The sequence below is a fragment of the Pseudophryne corroboree genome, chromosome 10 (assembly GCF_028390025.1).
Source record: "Pseudophryne corroboree isolate aPseCor3 chromosome 10, aPseCor3.hap2, whole genome shotgun sequence".
Lineage (NCBI taxonomy): Eukaryota > Metazoa > Chordata > Amphibia > Anura > Myobatrachidae > Pseudophryne > Pseudophryne corroboree.
Genome location: NC_086453.1, coordinates 286683960 through 286705494, shown reverse-complemented (window position 1 = coordinate 286705494; position 21535 = coordinate 286683960). Strand labels below are relative to the sequence as shown.

The following is a 21535-nucleotide window of genomic DNA, read 5'->3' as shown; positions in this document are numbered from 1 at the left end:
CTCAAAAAAAATTATAGTTGACAGTATTTCGTCCTATATGGAATTTAATTCCCCCTCAGACACGTCCACCCTGAACTTCTGGTGCGCACTTAAGGCTGTTATACGGGGAGCAGCGATTCAGGCGGGAGCACAGCTCAAGAAACTCAACCTACAACGCCAGGTTGATCTGGAGCTCAAACTGAAGGAATTAGAGGACAAAAACCAATCTAGACCTACGAAATCTTTACAGAAGCAGTTAGTCGATATTAGATCTCAACTCCAGACATTACTAATGGCGCGCACCCAGGCTTCCTTGAATAGGATACGCCAGAAGTTTTATCTAACGGGGAACAGGCCGGGGAAAATGCTAGCCCGGAAGCTTAGGGCTCAACAGGCGCGGAATAGAATCAAGCTCATTATATCCCCCACAGGCACCAAAATATCTAACCCAAGAGAGATAGCGAACCAATTTGCCAAATTTTACTCCCAACTTTATAATCTCGCATCAGACCCTGACACCCCACAACCCACCCCTTCCTCTATCAACTCCTTCTTAGCGGATTTAAACCTTCCACATATCTCAGATGATCAGCTAGCATTGCTGAATGCCCCATGGTCTTTATCAGAAACCCTTCAGGTGATCAAGTCCCTCCCCCGGGGTAAGGCGCCTGGCCCCGATGGCTTTATTAATGACTTCTATGTTTCATTTCAAGACCTTCTAGCTCCCTCTTTGGTGGCAGTCTACACCGATATTACCTCTCAGGGCACTCTCCCTCAGGAGATGCTAGAGGCACGTATTGTCACGATCCCTAAACCGGGTAAAGATGCGACCTTTTGCCAAAATTATCGCCCCATTGCGTTACTGAATGGGGATATTAAAATATATGCTAAATTAATCGCCTCTCGATTGAACACCCTCCTCCCCTCCCTGATACATCCGGACCAGGTTGGCTTTATCCCGGGAAGACAGGTGTCCGACAATACACGCAGGGTATTCAACCTTGTCGATTCTCTAACCCCCAAGCAAGGTCTCCTACTGCTATCTTTGGACGCAGAGAAGGCCTTTGATCGTTTAAACTGGTCTTATATGCGAGAAGTCCTACTAAAATTTGGCCTACGTGACCATATCCTCTCGTCAATATTAGCTCTATATAGCTCCCCGACGCCCGGGTATTCAGTAATGGTTTTTTATCTAGTTCTTTTCCAATCTATAACGGTACCCGCCAGGGCTGCCCTCTCTCCCCTCTCATATTCGTTCTGGCCATAGAACCACTGGCGGCTAGGCTTCGTGCGGACCCGCAATTCCCTGGACTGAGGTTGGGCGTCACGTCGCACAAACTATGTTTGTTCGCAGATGATGTTCTTTTATTTGTAACAGATCCAACCACAACACTCCCCCACTTACACAATGTTTTAGATAGGTATTCTGCAGCATCGTATTATAAATTAAATGCCTCCAAGACAGATGCTTTGCCCATCAATCTCTCTAACTCTTTGCCCCTACTACGCGCTAAGTATCCATATAATTGGCAAACATCCTCGATACGATATCTGGGTATATATATCCCTCCATCTTCCTCTTCTGTGTTTGAGGTCAATCTTCCTCCTCTGCTGTCCTCCCTGCAGTTGTTTACCAAATCATGGCTCAACTATGAGGTTTCTTGGATGGGCCGTTTGGCCGCCTTCAAGATGTCGCTGCTCCCCAAATTAATGATCTTGTTTCGCACTATTCCTTTTATCTTCCCCAAGAAGTATCTAGATAAAGCCACCACGATCCTCACTAATTATATATGGTCTTCACGACCGCCTAAACTTGCCCGCGCGAGGATGTCCCTACCAAGGAGAGTTGGTGGCCTGGATATGCCCAATCTATCAATGTACCTGGAGGCCTCCCTTCTGGCCCAGATTAAAGAATTCCACAAAAACGTACCTCCGGGGTGGATGTGTTTAGAGGAGGCGACCTGCCCCCGTTTTCCCCTGAAAGATCTTTTTTTGATCCCTAGAACCCTTCGCCCACGGAGCTTAAACCTCCTCCCCTCTACCCGAGCCACGCTCCAAGTTTGGGACAAATTGACTGCGGCCATATCCCCTTCATATCATAATTTCTCGCTGATATCGCTACGTACGGTGGCCGCCCTGGTCCCTAATCTTAACCTGGCGGGCTGGAGGTCCAGGGGGATGGAGGTCCTGGGAGACTTGTTTAATGGATCTGTGCTCGCCTCCTTTTCTGATATACAGGGACGCTTCTCTCTGCCTGACTCTGAGAGGCTTCGATATTACCAAATACAGCACTGGTGGACTAGCCTCCACCTCTCCCCCTCCCCACCGCCACCTGGTATTCAGCAAGCTATAGGCCGATTCTCCTGTGCCACTTCTAGAGGGGAGAGCTCCTTCTGGTATAAAACATTGCTCTCATTACTCCCTGCTCCTAAATCTAAAGCCCAAATCAGGTGGGAGGCAGATGTGGGATGTGTTCTCCAGGATTCTCAATGGCACCGTATTTTTATGTCATCTTTTACCATGTCTAAATGCCTGAATCACTCCGAAATGCATGTTAAGCTACTCCATAGATTATACCTTACACCGGAAAGGCTACATACGATCTGGCCTGCATGTTCAAAGTTTTGTTGGCGTCTATGCGGAGAGGTAGGCCATCTCTTCCATATTTTTTGGTCATGCCCCCCGGTCCAGGCGTACTGGTCAGAAATATTTGGCCTTATCAATAAAGTTTTGAATCTTGACCTGTCCCCCTCCCCCCTTATAGCTTTACTGAATACATACCCACGAGGCGTGGATGTACATCTACACTATGTCTTGGGCCACATCTGTCTGGCCGCGCGGGCGGCTTTAGCCCAAAACTGGAAACAAACCACGCTGCCTCCATTGCTGAAGGTAATACACAAAATACAGCTGCACTTTTTGATGGAGACTGAACACATCCCATACTCCTTCACTGCTAAATCTCCTTTTGTGCGCTGGATGCCTTGGCATCTGTTTACCACGGAAGGTGAAGGTGCTGCATTGATGTTACACCCCCTCCCCCCTGGACAGCCACCTCCCAGCCCCATCGGCTGATGGGGCCTCCTCCCCCCCCTTCTAAGACCACAATGAACCCCTATTTGGGTTGTATTTATAGTGAGCCCATTGCCGTCCTTCCATCTCTATAAATGCCTTTCTTTTTTTTTTCCTTACGATGTACCTGTGTGATCGACTTTGAACTGTTTGCACTTATTTGCACATGTCTATTGTAACGTTCACTTCTGTGTTTATGTACCTACTCCCCCCCCCTCTCTCTCTCTCTTCCTTCTGTATCCCTGTTTGCAATGCAAAAAATTCAATAAAAACTATTGATGATAAAAAAAAAAAAAAAAAACAGGTGAAATTCAGGATTGACATCAGCCGGACACAGAACCTGCGTAATCCATGAATGTCCCAGTTTAAAGACATGGGGGGTATTCAATGCTTGTCGGATCCTTTCCGACGGAAAGGATCCAACAATACAGTGTTCAATTAGTAGGCAAATCCGACAGGATTTGGCCGTTTCCGTCAATGACAATCCGATATGGCCGCGGAATCCGGCAAAACATGTGTATCCGTGGCTAATCTGCCGATCCACGTGTTTTCCGACAAATCGGAATTCCTGACTTGTCGGAAAAATGGAGGGAGGATTGAATAGGTCTGAACACTTTCCGACCAAAAAATGTCGGAAACTGCCGTCTTTCCAACAAGACGGCAGTTTCCGACAAGCATTGAATACCCCCCATAGTATGGTAAGCCTAATTATATGAGACATCATGAGATATTTCTGTTTGTTCATCTGGAAATAAACAGTTCATATTAGATCTAGCATAATTCTTGGCTGCGCAGCATTCTAAATCTGTCACCGCTTCTGGTTGTAGATGGTATTCAGCAAAGTGCTTGGAGACTCGGGGGTAATTCAGACTGGATCGCTGCAGCGGCAGCGATCGCAGTCTGAATCCCTTTGTGGAGTGCGCTCATGCAGCGGGCGCACGTCGGGAGCTCAGTGAGATGCTAACAGCATCTCTGGGCTGCGGTTGTGGGAAGGTGTGTGCCAACGGCGTTAGAACGCCATTGGTGAAGCACGGTCCTGACAATGCAAGTGTGTCTGGACCATTGCGGGGTTGGTCCGTGGCGGCTGCGTGACGCAACAAGCAGCCGATGTGACCCGGGACATGGCGGGTAACCCCCTGCCAGCACGCAGGAGCTGCACAGGCAGGGAGCTACTCGCCGGGTGCAAAAGCATTGCCGCCATACGATGCTTTTGCACCCTTGCGGGGGGATAGGGCCTGACATGTGGGGCGGACTAGCCCTGTGCTGGGCGTCCCCCCCGCATGTCAGAGTAATTGATCGTAGAGGTGCTAAAGTTAGCACATCTATGATCAGATCTGAATTACCCCCACTGTGTAACATAAAGCGCTGTGAGTAGACCTTTGTGAGCCAATGATTGCTGCTTTGACAAAAAAACAGGCAGACTCGCACAAACTACAGCTCCTCCAGAAACATGGAGGCTAGTACTTTTAGCACCAAGTGTGAGAAAGGCATAACTTTCATTCCAAATAACTTCTTGTATAAGATTAAGGAAATGAGTAGTGTCTTGAAGATGAGACCTTAGCCTAGGTACACAGTATACGATTGTCTGGCAGATAATCTGCCAGATCCAGCTGGTTGGAATGAAAATTTGGTAATGGATGAGAGCATTAAATTTGTGTTTAACCAATTTGTATGAATGACAGGTTTTGTTAGTTTTCTAGTGTTTGGGAGCAAATGGTAGATTGTCATTTGCTCTCATCCATTACCAGATTTTCATTCCAAACAGCCATATCTGGTAGATTATCTGCCAGATAATTGCATTGGTGCCCATACACTTGTGAGATAATCGGTGCTAACCATCGATTTCGACCGCATCTGTGAGAGAAATCAAAGGATTGTATACACATTTTAGGTACCTTTCGACTTGATGCGCGGGCACGCCGGTCGAATCTCACGTCTCAAGATAGTATGTGCTGCACTTAATATTTATCGAATCGCTGTGCGATGGCATGTGTTTTTAAAAACACATTCTATATATCGCACTGCGATGTGCGATGGGCACCCGCTGGGAGCAGCCAGAGGCCGCTCCCACTCAGCGGTGACGTGCCCATCACATGATTACCATGCAATCTATCGCATGGTAATCACTTTGGCAGTTAAGGTGCGATTTTATCGCACCTGAACTGCCGGTGCGATGCCCCGCGATGTCGCGGGGCATCGCACAAGTGTATGGGCACCATAAAGTGTATACCAGCTGTGCAACCCCATATAAAACCTGGTTTGTTGGGCACTAGGGCCATGGACATCGTCAGGCCACTGGCGTGTGGTCAGGGGCAGATTGGACGCCGGGACTCCGGTCTACTTACTGGTTGGCTGTCCCCACATTGGCTGGCACTCACCCCTCCACTGGCTGGCTGAGCTCCGATCAGGCAGAGTTTAGAAACGGCACCCTGATGCAGCTGCTCTGTGGCTGGCTGGGCTGTGTGCAGCACTTCCTCCTACTGCTAGCCCTGTCCTCTGCATGACATCACAGAGGGGGCGGGGCCAGCACTCGGCACTGCTGCTGCGGTGCTGCCATGATGTGAGAGAGGCAGGAAGAGCCCAAGTAAGAGAGAGAAGAGAGATGCAGTAAAGGAAGGTATGAGAGAGAGAGTAAATAAGGAATGTGGGCAAGGAATGAGGGGATGAAAAGAGTAAGGGTGTGTACACACAGTGAGATCCCTGCTATGTTCAATTTTGACTATGCGATTTCCCTTGAACTCCCCCAGAGCCCAGATTGTACAGATTTTGACTATCTGTGCTTGAGATTTTGTCTATGTACGATTTTGACTAAGTGACAATTTTGACTGTACTTTGTACTAGATTGTACACTAGATAATCAAGATTGACTTACCTGCACAGTCTGTCTAGCCTTACGATACCAACCCCACGGGAGCGCGCATCGGGATCGAATCTGTATCGCAAGCTGCCTAGCACCATGAGGTATGCACTAACTTTTCATAAGATTTTGACTATATAGTCAAAATCTCACAGATTTATCTCACATTAGACAGTAATAGGGTGATCAAGGTACTGTATGTTAGAGATAAAAGAAATACTCATTCTGTGTGAGAGAATAGAAATGAAGGTGAGATACAGTAGAGAAAAGAAAGAAAGATGAAAGAAATGAGAATAAAGTATAAAAACTAATGGGTAAGGAGAGGCCTCAGAGAGCAAAGATAGTAAAGAAAAGGGGGGCACAGGGACCTGTGTGCGTTATGATAAAGAGGGATGGGGGACCCACGTGTGGTGTGATATAGAGGACGGGGACCTGCACACAGTGTGGCATATAGGGATGGCGATCTGCGTGCAATATGATATAGAGGGACGGAGACCTGTGACGGTGTGATATAGAGGGACAGGGACCTGCTTGTGATATGATATAGTGGGTACGTGCAGTATGATATAGAGGGACGGCTACCTTCTTGCGATATGATATAGCAGGATGGGGACCTGCACACAATGTGATATTGAGGGGCGACGACCTGCGTGCAATATGATATAGAGGGACGAGGACCCACGTGCAGTCTGATATTGAGGGATGGGGACCCGTGCACAGTGTGATATTGAGGGATGGGGTCCTGCGTGTGGTGTGATATTGAGGGCCGGGGACCCGCACACGCTGTTATATTGAGGGGCGACGACCTGCGTGCAATATGATATAGAGGGACAGGGACCCACGTGCAGTCTGATATTGAGGGACGGGGACCCGTGCACAGTGTGATATTGAAGGATGTGGACCTGCATGCGGTGTGATATTGAGGGACGGGGACCCGCACACGCTGTGATATAGAGGGACGGCTACCTGCTTGTGATATGATATATATGGACGGGGACCCATGTGCAGTCTGATATTGAAGGACGGGGACCCGTGCACAGTGTGATATTGAGGGATGGGGTCCTGCGTGTGGTGTGATATTGAGGGCCGGGGACCCGCACACGCTGTTATATTGAGGGGCGACGACCTGCGTGCAATATGATATAGAGGGACAGGGACCCACGTGCAGTCTGATATTGAGGGACAGGGACCCATGCACAGTGTGATATTGAGGGATGGGGACCTGCATGCAGTGTGATATTGAGGGACGGGGACCCGCACACGCTGTGATATAGAGGGACGGCTACCTGCTTGTGATATGATATATATGGACGGGGACCCACGTGCAGTCTGATATTGAGGGACAGGGACCCGTGCACAGTGTGATATTGAGGGATGGGACCCACACACGCTGTTATATAGAGGGACGGCTACCTGCGTGCGATATGATATATATGGACGGGGACCCACGTGCAGTCTGATATTGAAGGACGGGGACCCGCGCACAGTGTGATATTGAGGGATGGGGACCCGTGCACAGTGTGATATTGAGGGATGGGGACCCGTGCACAGTGTGATATTGAAGGACGGGGACCCGCGCACAGTGTGATATTGAGGGATGGGGACCCGTGCACAGTGTGATATTGAGGGATGGGGACCCGTGCACAGTGTGATATTGAGGGATGGGGACCCGTGCACAGTGTGATATTGAGGGATGGGGACCCGTGCACAGTGTGATATTGAGGGATGGGGACCCGTGCACAGTGTGATATTGAGGGATGGGGACCTGCATGCGGTGTGATATAGAGGGACGGCTTCCTGTGTGCGATATAATATAGAGGGATATACTATGAATATACAGTATGAGAGAGTGGAAAGAAAAAATATAGGACTTGAAGAAGCAAAAAATAAAGAGAGAAGTGGAGACAGTAAAGGATGAAAAGTTAAGAAGCGGGATGAGCTGCTGTCAGTGAGGCGGGGATGTGCTGCAGTGATGTGGGGATGTGCTGCTGTCGGTGAGGCGGGGATGTGCTGCTGTCAGTGAGGCGGGGATGTGCTGCAGTGATGTGGGGATGTGCTGCTGTCAGTGAGGAGGTAATGGTGGTCATTCCGAGTTGTTCGCTCATTGCCGATTTTCGCTATGCTGCGATTTGTTGCTAAATGCACATGGTACGCAGGGCGCATGCGCTTAGTTATTTTAACTAAAAACTAAAAACTTAGCAGTTTTGTTGTTGTTCGTGTGGCGCTTTTCAGTCGCACTGCTGATCGGTGAATGATTGACAGGAAAGGGGCGTTTCTAGGTGGTAACTGAGCGTTTTCCGGGAGTGTGCTAAAAAACGCCGGTGTGCCAGGGAAAAATGCAGGAGTGGCTGGAGAAACGGGGGAGTGGCTGGCCGAACGCAGGGCGTGTTTGTGACATCAAACCAGGAACTAAACGGACTGCGCTGATCGCAATCTAGGAGTAGGTCTGGAGCTACTCAGAAACTGCAAGTAAATATTTAATAGCAGTTCTGCTAATCTTTCGTTCGCTATTCTGCTAAGCTAAGATACACTCCCAGAGGGCGGCGGCCTAGCGTTTGCAATGCTGCTAAAAGCAGCTAGCGAGCGAACAACTCGGAATGACCACCAATGTCTCTGTGAATCATATTATACTATACACTTTGGATTTTGTGTCTTCATAGGTGGTATTACATGATTATAATTGTGGTAAATACTATTTTCTCTGACGTCCTAGTGGATGCTGGGGACTCCGTAAGGACCATGGGGAATAGCGGCTCCGCAGGAGTCTGGGCACAAAAGTAAAGCTTTAGGACTACCTGGTGTGCACTGGCTCCTCCCCCTATGACCCTCCTCCAAGCCTCAGTTAGATTTTTGTGCCCGCACGAGAACAGTGGTTGACATGAGACAGCCGGCTACTCAGCTTGTGCCTGTCCAGACGTCTCATAGGCCGTCAGGGGCTCTAAAGCGCCCATTACCTCAGATGGCAGATATAGACGCCGACACGGATACTGACTCCAGTGTCGACGGTGAAGAGACAAATGTGACTTCCAGTAGGGCCACACGTTACATGGTTGAGGCAATGAAAAATGTTTTACACATTTCTGATAATACGAGTACCACCAAAAAGGGGTATTATGTTCGGTGAGGAAAAACTACCTGTAGTTTTCCTGAATCTGAGAAATTAAATGAGGTGTGTGATGATGCGTGGGTTTCCTCCGATAACAACTGATAATTTCTAAAATGTTATTGGCATTATATCCTTTCCCGCCAGAGGTTAGGGTGCGTTGGGAAACACCCCCTAGGGTGGATAAAGCGCTCACACGCTTGTAAGAACAAGGGCTCTACCCTCTCCTGAGATGGCCGCCCTTAAGGATCCTGCTGATAGAAAGCAGGAGAGTATCCTAAAATGTATTTACACACATACTGGTGTTATACTGCGACCAGCAATCGCCTCAGCCTGGATGTGCAGTGCTGGGTTGGCGTGGTCGGATTCCCTGTCTGAAAATATTGATACCCTAGATAGGGACAGTATATTATTGTCTATAGAGCATTTAAATGATGCATTTCTAGATATGCGTGATGCACAGCGGAATATTTGCCGACTGGCATCAAGTCTAAGTGCGTTGTCCATTTCTGCCAGTAGAGGGTTATGGACACGACAGTGGTCAGGTGAGGCGGAGGTGGCCACGGCAACAGCTGGGAAATCCACGTTTGTACCCCAGGTCGCCTCTCAACATAAGAAGACGCCGTATTATCAGGCGCAGTCCTTTCGTTCCCAGAAGGGCAAGCGGGCAAAAGGTTCCTCATTTCTGCCCCGTGACAGAGGGAGAGGAAAAAGGCTGCAGAAATCAGCCAGTTCCCAGGAACAGAAGCCTTCTCCCGCCTCTGCCAAGCCCTCAGCATGACGCTGGGGCTTTACAAGCAGACTCAGGCACGGTGGGGGCCCGTCTCAATGAATTTCAGCGCGCAGTGGGCTCACTCGCAAGTAGACCGCTGGATCCTTCAGGTGATATCTCAGGGGTACAAATTGGAATTCGAGACGTCTCCCCCTCGCCGTTTTCCTAAAGTCGGCTTTACCGACGTCTCCCTCTGACAGGGAGGCAGTTTTGGAAGCCATTCACAAGCTGTATTCCCAGCAGGTGATAATCAAGGTACCCCTCCTGCAACAGGGAACGGGGTATTATTCCACACTGTTGTGGTACCGAAGCCGGACGGCTCGGTGAGACCGATTCTAAATCTAAAATCTTTGAACACTTACATACGGAGGTTCAAATTCAAGATGGAGTCACTCAGAGCAGTGATTGCGAACCTGGAAGAAGGGGACTACATGATGTCTCGGGACATCAAGGATGCTTACCTTCATGTCCCAATTTACCCTTCTCACCAAGGGTACCTCAGGTTTGTGGTACAGAACTGTCACTATCAGTTTCAGACGCTGCCGTTTGGATGGTCCACGGCACCCCGGGTCTTTACCAAGGTAACGGCCGAAATGATGATACTCCTTCGAAGGAAGGGAGTTTTAGTTATCCCTTACTTGGACGATCTCCTGATAAGGGTAAGATCCAGAGAACAGTTGAAGGTCGGTGTAGCACTATCTCAGGTAGTGTTGCGGCAGCACGGTTGGATTCTCAATATTCCAAAATCGCAGCTGGTTCCGACGACTCGTCTTCTGTTCCTAGGGATGATCCTGGACACAGTCCAGAAAAAGGTGTTTCTCCCGGAGGAGAAAGCCAGGGAGTTATCCGAGCTAGTCAGGAACCTCCTAAAACCGAGCCAAGTCTCAGTGCATCAATGCACAAGGGTTCTGGGAAAAATGGTGGCTTCCTACGAAGCAATCCCATTCGGCAGATTCCACGCAAGAACTTTCCAGTGGGACCTGCTGGACAAATGGTCCGGGTCGCATCTTCAGATGCATCAGCGGATAACCCTGTCACCAAGGACAAGGATGTCCCTCCTGTGGTGGTTGCAGAGTGCTCATCTTCTAGAGGGCCGCAGATTCGGCATTCAGGACTGGGTCCTGGTGACCACGGATGCCAGCCTGCGAGGCTGGGGAGCAGTCACACAGGGAAGGAATTTCCAGGGCTTATGGTCAAGCCTGGAGACTTCACTTCACATAAATATCCTGAAGCTAAGGGCCATTTACAATGCTCTAAGCTTAGCAAGACCTCTGCTTCAAGGTCAGCCGGTGTTGATCCAGTCGGACAACATCACGGCAGTCACCCACGTAAACAGACAGGGTGGCACAAGAAGCAGGAGGGCAATGGCAGAAGCTGCAAGGATTCTTCGCTGGGCGGAAAATCATGTGATAGCACTGTCAGCAGTGTTCATTCCGGGAATGGACAACTGGTAAGCAGACTTCCTCAGCAGACGCTCTGGTAACACCGTGGGTGTACCGGTCAGTGTATGTGTTCCATCCTCTGCCTCTCATACACAAGGTACTGAGAATTATAAGATGGAGAGGACTAAGCACTATATTCGTGGCTCCGGATTGGCCAAGAAGGACTTGGTAACCGGAACTTCAAGAGATGCTCACGGAGGATCCGTGGCCTCTACCTCTAAGAAGGGACCTGCTCCAGCAAGGACCCTGTCTGTTCCAAGACTTACCGCGGCTGCGTTTGACGGCATGGCGGTTGCACGCCGGATCCTGAAGGAAAAAGGCATTCCGGATGAAGTCATCCCTATCCTGGTCAAAGCCAGGAAGGATGTAACCGCAAAACATTATCACCGCATTTGGCGAAAATATGTTGCGTGGTGCGAGGCCAGTAAGGCCCGACGGAGGAATTTCAACTGGGTCGATTCCTACATTTCCTGCAAACAGGAGTGTCTATGGGCCTGAAATTGGGGTCCATTAAAGTTCAAATTTCGGCCCTGTCAATTTTCTTCCAAAAAGAACTAGCTTCAGTCCCTGAAGTTCAGACGTTTGTAAAAGGGGTACTGTATATACAGCCTCCTTTTGTGCCTCCAGTGGCACCTTGGGATCTCAATGTAGTTTTTGGGTTCCAAAAGTCACATTGGTTTGAACCACTTAAATCTGTGGAGTTAAAATATCTCACATGGAAGGTGGTCATGCTGTTGGCCCTGGCCTGGGCCAGGCGCGTGTCAGAATTGGCGGCTTTATCCTGTAAAAGCCCTTATCTGATTTTCCATTCGGACAGGGCGGAATTGAGGACTCGTCCTCAGTTTCTCCCTAAGGTGGTTTCAGCGTTTCACCTGAACCAACCTATGGTGGTGCCTGCGGCTACTAGGGACTTGGAGGACTCCAAGTTGCTAGACGTTGTCAGGGCCCTGAAAATATATGTTTCCAGGACGGTTGGAGTCAGAAAATCTGACTCGCTGTTTATCCTGTATGCACCCAACAAGCTGGGTGCTCCTGCTTCTAAGCAGACTATTGCTCGTTGGATTTGTAGTACAATTCAGCTTGCACATTCTGTGGCAGGCCTGCCACAGCCAAAAATCTGTAAATGCCCACTCCACAAGGGAGGTGGGCTCATCTTGGGCGGCTGCCTGAGGGGTCTCGGCTTTACAACTTTGCCGAGCAGCTACTTGGTCAGGAGCAAATACGTTTGTAAAATTCTACAAATTTGATACCCTGGCTGAGGAGGACCTGGAGTTCTCTCATTTGGTGCTGCAGAGTCATCCGCACTCTCCCGCCCGTTTGGGAGCTTTGGTATAATCCCCATGGTCCTTACGGAGTCCCCAGCATCCACTAGGACGTCAGAGAAAATAAGAATTTACTTACCGATAATTCTATTTCTCGTAGTCCGTAGTGGATGCTGGGCGCCCATCCCAAGTGCGGATTGTCTGCAATACTGGTACATAGTTATTGTTACCAAAAATCGGGTTATTGCTGTAGTGAGCCATCTTTTCTAGAGGCTCCTCTGTTATCATGCTGTTAACTGGGTTTAGATCACAAGTTATACGGTGTGATTGGTGTGGCTGGTATGAGTCTTACCCGGGATACAAAATCCTTCGTTATTGTGTACGCTCGTCCGGGCACAGTATCCTAACTGAGGCTTGGAGGAGGGTCAGAGGGGGAGGAGCCAGTGCACACCAGGTAGTCCTAAAGCTTTACTTTTGTGCCCAGACTCCTGCGGAGCCGCTATTCCCCATGGTCCTTACGGAGTCCCCAGCATCCACTACGGACTACGAGAAATAGAATTATCGGTAAGTAAATTCTTATTATGAGATTGTTCACCAAATGATGTGCCTGCTACAATGCCAGTTCAGGCTTTTTTATACTTTAAAAGAAGCTTTTTTGCACTTTAATATATGTTTTTGTACTTTGTTGTTATTTCTTCAGTGGTCCCATGGTGTCACTTCCGGGATGGCAGGATGAACATTCTGTCCCCCCATGGGGAAAGGTTTGTTGGTTCTGCCACCCGGAAGTGGAATCGCAACAATCCAGCATGTTTATGAGGTTGTTCAGGTGCAAGTGAGCACACTTCTTTTAATTTTGGGGCTATTTAAACTATGTTTTGAAAGGGCATAGTATGGCAGCCCCTTGATGAAGGTGGTAGCACACCGAAACAGCTGTTGGGAGGGGATCTGGCTGTGTGCGTCTGCCATAGCCTATGCCTTTATATTGATTCTCAATTTGTTTTGCTGATAAGTATACATTGAGAATGACTTGATTTGATGTCTTTGCTTGCCCACAAGTAAATATTGTGAATACACTTGGATGCAGAATCTGGAGCGCTGGTCTCTGCTTGCTCATTGGCCATTCTTGGAGCTGAGGAAGTACCTGTCTGTTCACTCATGACCCTGCACCCAATTATGGCATGGTATACAGCATTATGGGCCTAAATCTGTATCTGACCAGTGGTGATGTTGCATGCAGAAGAGAGATGTTTTCTGTCGGAGTTCCACGACAGATAAATCCTGATGGTGTTCGTAGAGGTGTAGTACAGATTAACTCACACAAAGACGTGCATAGAAAATGTGTTGGTCATTCCTGTTGTGTAACAGGGTGTTGGCTAATCAGATGCAGGTGTAGCGCAGTATGGGAATTTTGCGGGCTTGTTGCTGAAAGTGGCTTGGTGCAGAGACGCTGAATCGCTAGCACTGGAGGCCATACTCGGATGGATGATCTGCACCTAGAAGAAGGTGCAACCGATGGTGACAGCTTTGTATTGGCAGACCCAACTGCCGCAAAAAGATGCAAAGAAGACTCCACCAGTCCCACCTGAACAGACCCCACCGCCTTGACAGACCCCACCCCCTTTTAAGACCCCATCTCCATAAAGGCTGCTTCCAGAATTTCCCCGGGCTGATTTTCCATCCCAATCCGCCCCTGCGTGTGGCTATAGTTAGGAATGCACAAAGCCTGAACTTCTATAAGTGACTGGGCATTAGGCACAGGTCACTCAAGATTTAGTTAAACCATTGAGGGCCAATGCTATTGTTGTAAGTACAATAGTAAGGTGAGTGTGCAGGAGCAGAGTATTGTCTATTGGTGGGAAAGGATGATGTTAGAGCAGGGGTCAGGGAACTTTTTTACCTTTTACCCCAATATATATTTAGATACGCCGACGTTACCCCTTGATTTGAAAGGAAGGAAACCATATATTATTGTGCACATATACTGGTTATCACTGTTTATATGGCATTTCTGAGATACTGTGTGTGTGTGTGTGTGTGTGTGTGTGTATGTATATATATGTGTATATATATATATATATATATATATATATATACACACACTGCTCAAAAAAATAAAAGGAACACTTAAACAACACAATGTAACTCCAAGTCAATCACACTTCTGTGAAATCAAACTGTCCACTTAGGAAGCAACACTGATTGACAATCAATTTCACATGCTGATGTACAAATGGAATAGACAACAGGTGGAAATTATGGGCAATTAGCAAGACACCCCCAATAAAGGAGTTGTTCTGCAGGTGGTGACCACAGACCACTTCTCAGCTCCTATGCTTTCTGGCTGATGTTTTGGTCACTTTTGAAAGCTGGCGGTGCTTTCACTCTAGTGGTAGCATGAGACGGAGTCTACAACCCACACAAGTGGCTCAGGTAGTGCAGCTCATCCAGGATGGCACATCAATGCGAGCTGTGGCAAGAAGGGTTGCTGTGTCTGTCAGCGTAGTGTCCAGAGCATGGAGGCACTACCAGGAGACAGGCCAGTACATCAGGAGACGTGGAGGAGGCCGTAGGAGGGCAACAACCCAGCAGCAGGACCGCTACCTCCGCCTTTCTGCAAGGAGGAACAGGAGGAGCACTGCCAGAGCCCTGCAAAATGACCTCCAGCAAGCCACAAATGTGCATGTGTCTACTCAAACGATCAGAAACAGACTCCATGAGGGTGGTATGAGGGCCCGACATCCACAGGTGGGGGTTGTGCTTACAGCCCAACACCGTGCAGGACGTTTGGCATTTGCCAGAGAACACCAAGATTGGCAAATTTGCCACTGGCGCCCTGTGCTCTTCACAGATGAAAGCAGGTTCTCACTGAGCACATGTGACAGACGTGACAGAGTCTGGCGACGCCAAGGAGAACGTTCTGCTGCCTGCAACATCCTCCAGCATGACCGGTTTGGCAGTGGGTCAGTGCTCTCATTCCTGAATTGGGTGTTCAGTAATGGTGTCAGTATTCTGACACCAGTATCCTGACTACAGGGATCCCATACACAACCCGTTACAGGCTGGGTTTGTAAAATGACAGGAGCTGGTTGGTTGGTAGTTTATCACTTTCAACTTTATCACTTTTCAAGGCTTAGTACATCTGGCCCACAAACTGTGACATGGCATTTAGGAGCTGATTGGCTGCTACTTTAGCGCTCTCCACTTTATCACTTTTCAAGGCTTGGTACATTTCCCCCTATATCTGAAGGATGTGAAACGTTTTGAACTGAGCAGTATTATGATCTGCAAAGAATGTGATATGTGCATAGGGCTCTGTTTGGTGTTGACTTCTTTCCTGAAATACCATAATAACTTAATATTCACACTACGTGATCTTATTTTAACAAGGTTATTATAATGCAATGTTGGACTACTACTATAACTTTGGTGCTGAGTATCTTCTAACCGTAATACTTAGCATTCTCACATTGTGATTCTATACATTAACAATTATGTATAAACCTGTTTTTTGCATTTTTTGCTGCTTAGCCCCAGCTTTTTTATAACAAGTACTTTTCAGCACTATTTGTGTGCGTTTTGTATGTACTCTCCTTGTAATTGAATTTTATATTTATTATTATTAAAAGTTACATTTTATACAGAGCAGGGACGTGCAGTCAGGGGAGGCAGGGGAGGCAGTGCCTCCCCTGCTATTAATAATTAAAATAATACACAGAAGATACTTATGACACATATTCTGTGTCATAAGTATCTTCTTTAAATTATTCTAATTATTTTAATATATTTAATCAGTTTGGGAGGCACCGATAGCCGTGCCTCCCGTCGATACTGGGAACGGGGATAGAGCGGGAGGCCGGGATAAACTCTTGGGCTGTAAAAGCCCATTGAAAACAGCAGTGAAAGCGGCACTAGTATAAGTGCCTCGCTGACAGGGACACCATGCCCCTGTCAGCGAGGCAGATGTGATTGGACAGCGGATCCAGCGCTGGATCCGCTGGTCCAATCACCCACACGCAGCGGCGGGACAAGACAGAAGTGTAAATAATTACCTCTTCTAATTCCCCTGATGCCTCGCTGCTGGTGGTGGCCGGGAGCCTGACAGTAGCTGCAGCCACGCGGTGATCTCCCCCATATGCGCATCGCTGCTGACTGATGAACGCCGCAGCAGCCGCCTCCGTTACACTACACACCACTGAAAGCGAGAAGCTTGCTGCTGTCATGTAAGGTGAGCAGCTCCTCTCAGTTAGCTCTCGCGTGGTGCGGCCGCGGCGTGAGGGGTGAAATGGGGATGGTAGCGGCAACTGTGTTCACTCTCCGCAGCCCTGACCTCCTGTGCAGCAGAAAATGCCCGGGGGCGAGCGGGTGACGGTATTCAATATAATAATATTGTGCTCCTTGACCTGCGTGAGTGCAGGGAGGTGGGGGGGTTTGGTGGTGCCTGTGCCGGTTTTCAATATTAAATGATGCTCCTTTACAGGGGGGAGGGGGGGGGGATGTTGTGTTAGCCACCACCAGTTAACATTTTATTTTATAACAGACGCCACTCCTCCTCATTTTTATTCCCCCTGTACGAAGCAAATGAGGAGGGACAGGCAGCTGTTGTAAAATAAAATAACAGTGAAGAGGACAGGCGTCTGTTGTAAAATAAAATAACCGTGATGGCGGCTCTCGTAGACTTGATAAAGTGCAAAAATGTGCTGTTTATTACAATAAACATAACCTTTTTGCACTTTAGCAAGTCGCTGAGTGCGGCCATCTTGATAGATAGATATATATATATATATATATATATATATATATATATATATCTATCTGTACCTTCCCCACCTGTGGCTCAGGTGTATCTGGCAAAGGACAAGAGGCGGCACTCCAAGGTCTTGAAAAAACTTTTATATGCAAAGCATAGTGCAAAACAGGGCAATAAAGTGCAAAAAATAGAGAGACATGGTGGTCTTACGACGTTTCAAGGCATCAAGCCTTTTCCTCAGGTAAGGATACCCATGTAGCGTGTAGAGTGCAGAAGGAAAGAACCAAACCCATAGAATGAATCACTCACCTTTTTAAGCTGTGCAGGAGCGGGTGTTCCCGGCGTCTGTGTCCGGGACTTCCGGGTACGTCACACGGGCGGCGCATAGCTGACGTGTCCGTTGCCAAGCAACGGTTGCGCACACAGGCGCCGGGGAGACCCGTCAGAGCTGTGAGGGAAATGTAAACAGTGATCATCAAATGTGTGCAAGACGTAACTTATGACATCCAAGCAGGGTGAATAAAGAGTGTAAGTGAATAGCATTAAAACCATATAAGAAGATAAAAGTTACTTGTAATTAGCTGAGGAATAAAGAAAAAGCCCTAGATCGTGGTTATAGCAGCATATGATACTAAGAGATTAAAATACACAAATTACAATTGATAGCATAATGAGCATAATCAGATAGGTGGGCTAACATGCGATAAATAGGCCATTGGATAGGATCCCTACTATGTTACTACACATCTACGCAAGGAAACAAGGGAAGTGAAAGGATGGGAAGGGGAAGGGGAAGGGGGAGGGGGGGAAACGGGAAAAGGGAGAGGAAGGGAGATCAGGCAATGACGGGAAAGAAGGACAGGGGAAGGGAGGGGGGGAGGGGGGAAAAGGAAGGGGGAAAAAGGGGGGGGGGGGGGGAGGACAAATGGGCCGGAACCGACTGGTATATAGGTTCATATTAAAGAAATACATTCCAAGTAAATTTTTAATTTAGTCCATTTGGTGATAATGTATCCAATAAGAAAATCCATTTGGATTCACATTTGGATAATGCTGTATGTCGGTCGCCCCCTCTCACAGGGCTCGGAATGTGGTCGATGATCTTGTATCGCAGGCTAGATAGTGGATGGCCCTTTAATTTAAAGTGGCGTGCAACCGGTTGGTCCACAGGTTTGCCATCGAGTGATGCTTTGATGGCAGATCGATGTAACGCCATCCTATCCCTAAGGTTTCTAATGGTCTGTCCGACATATAATAAGCCACATGGGCAGATTATGGTATATACAATGAATGATGTCGTACACGTGACCACGTGTTTAATTTTGTATTGCTTGCCCGTATGTGGGTTATTGAAACTGTGACCGGTTTCCAAATATTTGCATGTGGTGCAGGATGCACAACGATAGCACCTTGGTTTTTTAACTTGTGTAGAGGCATTCAGAGTTGGAGATATATTGGTTTTCACTAAAAAGTCCCTGAGATTGGGTCCCCTCTTGTAGCTAGGCATCAAAGAGGTGCCTTTGAAACAGGGTAATTCTTTGTCACCCGTCACAATAGGCCATAAACCTTTGGTGGCACGTGGAAGGACTTTAGTGGCAGTTGAAAACCGAGTAACAAATGGAATCCGTGATTGTAGTGGTTGTTGTGGAACCTTATAAAGCAGTTGTTCTCTGGGAATATTGAGTACTTCGTTTCTAGAACGCATAAGATCCCGTAGCTTATAGCCTCTATGAGCAAATTTTTGGATCATGTGATCCAGCGTTGTAACTAGAGTGGTGCGATCACTGGAAATGCGTGCTGCCCGAAGCATTTGTGATCTGGGTAAACCGCGTATAAGTGCAGGGGAATGACAGCTACTGTGATGTAGAAGCGTGTTGCGATCCGTGGGTTTTGAGAATAATTTGGTGTGAATGCACTTATCCTTGATCTCGATGGTGACGTCCAAGTAATTGATACTTGTAGAGCTGATCTGATACGTGAATTTGATAGGTGAGTTAGCTGTGTTGATATGTTCGATGAGGGTGATTAATTCCTGTTCGGTGCCAGACCAGAGGATTAGCAGGTCGTCTATATACCGTGTGTATAGCACTATTTTGTTTGCTGTCTCCATGGATGAAAAGAAAAATTCATCTTCTTGCTGAAACATATATACATTGGCGAACGATGGGGCCACTGAGGACCCCATCGCACACCCAGTGGTTTGGATGAAGTACTGTCCATTGTGCATAAAATAATTTTGTTTTAGGGTTTTGGACAACAATGAAAGAAACAAAGGGATAGGGATGGCATCAAAATGATGTCGAAACAAAAACAATTCCATAGCTGCTAGGCCACTGTCGTGAGGGATCACCGTGTAAAGGTTTTTGACATCCAAAGTGCATAACAGCATATTGGTCGGTACTGTTTTAATGCAGTTTAATTTATTAAGGGGTTGTGTGGTATCTTTAAGGAACGTAGGTTGTTCCATGATGTGACGTCTTGCACACATTTGACGATCACTGTTTACATTTCCCTCACAGCTCTGACGGGTCTCCCCGGCGCCTGTGTGCGCAACCGTTGCTTGGCAACGGACACGTCAGCTATGCGCCGCCCGTGTGACGTACCTGGAAGTCCCGGACACAGACGCCGGGAACACCCGCTCCTGCACAGCTTAAAAAGGTGAGTGATTCATTCTATGGGTTTGGTTCTTTCCTTCTGCACTCTACACGCTACATGGGTATCCTTACCTGAGGAAAAGGCTTGATGCCTTGAAACGTCGTAAGACCACCATGTCTCTCTATTTTTTGCACTTTATTGCCCTGTTTTGCACTATGCTTTGCATATAAAAGTTTTTTCAAGACCTTGGAGTGCCGCCTCTTGTCCTTTGCCAGATACACCTGAGCCACAGGTGGGGAAGGTACAGATACTGCATTATCTTTAGGAGGGCACCCAGGCATTTCCATTGCTGCACAGAGTGCCGGATGTGTATATGTGTAATAATAATAATAATAATAATAATTTTATTTATATAGCGCTCTTTCTCCAATAGGACTCAAGGCGCTTAACAGATACACAGCATAATATAGTACAGAAAAATAATGAAGTACATTTTTCATAAAATACAGAAGCATGAAGATACTAAAAGAGACACTATGGAAATGCTTGAGTAAACAGGAAAGTCTTGAGTCTACTTTTGAAGGATTCTATAGTTGGGGCCTCTCGCACTGTGCTGGGAAGTGAGTTCCATAGAGTCGGAGCCGCATGACTAAAAGCTCGACCCCCAGATGAATTACGGTAGATTCTAGGTACTGCTAAAAGTCCTTCATCTACAGATCGCAGTAATCGAGTGGGGCAGTATGGGATCAGAAGCTGTTTCAGGTACCTTGGGCCTTGGTCATGTAATGCTTTGAAACTCAGTAAGCCAATCTTGAAGAGGATTCGCCATCTTACAGGCAGCCAGTGAAGGGAGTAGAGGATGGGTGTTATGTGGCTGGAACGGGGCTGGTTGGTTAACAGCCTGGCAGCTGTGTTTTGCACCAGCTGTAAGCGTTGCAATTCTTTTGCTGGTAGACCAAGGTAGAGGGCATTACAGTAGTCTAATCGAGATGATACAAATGCATGTATGACTTTTGGCATATCATCTGAGGGAATTAGGTGCTTGATTCTGGCTATGTTCCTCAGGTGAAAGAATGAGGATTTGATTGTGGCTGATATCTGATGTTTAAGTGTCAAGCCATCATCCAGGACAACGCCAAGATTCCGCACATGATCACTGGTCTGTAATTCTGAATCCCCGAGTGTAAGTCCAGTTGGTTGGCTATGCTGCAGTCTTGTCCTTTGATGTTGCGGTCGTATTATAAGGACCTCTGTTTTATCCGGGTTCAGTCGCAGCCAACTGGCGCTCATCCACTCCTGTAGTTCAGCTAGACAGCCATTCAGGGTTGCTACTGGGTTATCAGTGCCTGGAGCAAAGGACAAGTACAGTTGTGTATCATCTGCATAGCAGTGGTAGACCAGGCCATGGCGCCTGATTATTTCGCCCAATGGGAGCATGTATACTGCAAAAAGCATGGGGGATAGTATAGAACCTTGTGGGACACCACATGGCAATGGCACTGGTGGTGATGAGTATAATCCAGATGATACTCTCTGTGACCTGCCTGTGAGAAATGATTTGAACCAGTTTAGGACTGTGCCATCCAGACCACAGAAGTGTATCAGTCGCTCAATCAGAAGCCCGTGGTCCACGGTATCAAATGCTGCCGAGAGATCCAGAAGGATTAATATTGAACAGTCACCTCTGTCTTTTGCCATCAGAAGAT

General features: G+C 47.7%; 1 long non-coding RNA gene across 1 annotated transcript in view; it reads right to left on the bottom strand.

The window, feature by feature from the left end:
• Positions 1–5540, bottom strand: part of LOC134965547 (uncharacterized) — a 68680-nt gene extending 63140 nt beyond the window's left edge. Inside the window, exon 1 of the long non-coding RNA XR_010188428.1 lies at positions 5397–5540. This is a non-coding gene — a long non-coding RNA (uncharacterized LOC134965547). The remainder of the gene's footprint in view (positions 1–5396) is intronic.
• Positions 5541–21535: the final 15995 nt, after the last annotated feature.